The sequence below is a fragment of the Coregonus lavaretus genome (assembly GCF_964263955.1).
Source record: "Coregonus lavaretus genome assembly, chromosome: 6".
Taxonomy (NCBI): Eukaryota; Metazoa; Chordata; class Actinopteri; order Salmoniformes; family Salmonidae; genus Coregonus; species Coregonus lavaretus.
This window is the reverse complement of record NC_139993.1, coordinates 58128216-58130156: the sequence shown is the minus strand read 5'-3', so window position 1 is coordinate 58130156 and position 1941 is coordinate 58128216. Positions and strand designations below refer to the sequence as shown.

Genomic DNA, 1941 nt, shown 5'->3' with positions numbered 1-1941 from the left:
CTGAGGATGTTTACCTCTACTGAGGAGGAGACTCAGGTTTACCTCTACTGAGGATGTTTACCTCTACTGAGGAGGAGACTCAGGTTTACCTCTACTGAGGAGGAGACTCAGGTTTACCTCTACTGAGGAGGAGACTCAGGTTTACCTCTACTTAGGAGGAGGAGTTCACCTTTCCTGCCGTTCTCCTGATAGAACCATTTATCAAATCTACAGTGCCTTGCAAAAGTATTCAACCCCCTTGGCGTTTTTCCTATTTGAAAGACCCAGAGTCTGCAACACCACTAAGCAAGGGTCACCACCAAGCAAGCGGCACCATGAAAACCAAGGAGCTCTCCAAACAGGTCAGGGACAAAGTTGTGGAGAAGTACAGATCAGGGTTGGGTTATAAAAAAAAAATCCAAAACTTTGAACATCCAATGGAGCACCATTAAATCCATTATTAAAAAATGGAAAGAATATGGCACCACAACAAACCTGGCAAGAGAGGGCCGCCCACCAAAACTCACGGACCAGGCAAGGAGGGCATTAATCAGAGAGGCAACAAAGAGACCAAAGATAACCCTGAAGGAGCTGCAAAGCTCCACAGCGGAGATTGGAGTATCTGTCCATAGGACCACTTTAAGCCGTACACTCCAAATACCTGGGCTTTACGGAAGAGTGGCCAGAAAAAAAACATGGCTTAAAGAAAAAAATAAGCAAACACGTTTGGTGTTCACCAAAAGCGATGTGGGAGAGTCCCCAAACATATGGAAGAAGGAACTCTGGTCAGAGCTTTTTGGCCATCAAGGAAAATACTATGTCTGGCGCAAACCCAACACCTCTCATCACCCCGAGAACACCATCCCCACAGTGAAGCATGGTGGTGGCAGCATTATGCTGTGGGGATGTTTTTCATCGGCAGGGACTGTGAAACTGGTCAGAATTGAAGGAATGATGGATGGCACTAAGTACAGGGACATTCTAGAGGGAAACCTGTTTCAGTCTTCCAGAGATTCACCTTCCAGCAGGACAATGACCCTAAGCATACTGCTATAGCAACACTCGAGTGGTTTAAGGGGAAACTGTTAGGCCTACTGCTGCTAGGTAGCTCTCTCTCTGCTCTCTCCCTCCCCTCTGTCTGTTTTGATTGCAGGAGTGAAGTCTGGTGTGCGGAAGTCAGGGTTCCAGCTGCAGCTCATTCACCATAATCACCTCAGCCTTAAAGACCCGGTCAAACTTGCCACTCATCGTCAGATCATAGTCAAGACGACCATGTTAGTCTCGCTGTTGACTCAACCTGCTTGTTTTCGCTCTTTGTGTTTTTGGCCTGTTCTATTTACTTTTCTCCTGTGCCACAGATTATTGGAACCTGACTCCTGCCTCCGCTTCACTCCTGCCACCACCATCCTGCTTTCCACTACCGGACCTCCCTTTTGGACTCACCACGGACACTAGGACGTTACAGTACCACTCCTGCTCAGAACCTGGATCTGTTACCCTCCCTGTAAACCTGGACCCTATTTTTGGAAACCTGGACAATTGCACGTTGTAAATAAACCTGTTAAACCTTCTCTGGCTCGGTGTAGTTGTCTGCATTTGGGTTCATATCTAGTTAAATCGTGACAGTATGATCTGACCAACATGAACCCAGCAGACAGTAGCTCGGATACCACCCCAGAGTGCACTCAGATTCGGACTGCCATAGCCAATCAGGGCATTTTACTTGGCCAACATGATACTTTGTTTAAGACTATTTCTGAGAACAGTCAGGTGCTGCTTAATCAGGTTCAATTACTCACCAATCAAGTGTCTGCCCTTACTACTCAAGTTAATAATGCACCCCTCGTGCATGGCATACAAACTGCTCCTTCTCCTGCTCCGCCTGTTTTTCCTGCCCCTCCAGCCCAGATCAGAGAGCCTTTTGTTCCTGCTCCAGAGCGCTATGACGGGAACATGGGAACC

At 47.5% G+C, this 1941-nt stretch overlaps 1 long non-coding RNA gene across 1 annotated transcript; it reads left to right on the top strand.

The window, feature by feature from the left end:
- The first annotated feature begins 1174 nt into the window (after positions 1–1174).
- Positions 1175–1549, top strand: LOC311131395. The gene is made up of 2 exons (XR_014613428.1): positions 1175–1253; positions 1338–1549. It is a non-coding gene; the product is annotated as an uncharacterized lncRNA (long non-coding RNA).
- Positions 1550–1941: the final 392 nt, after the last annotated feature.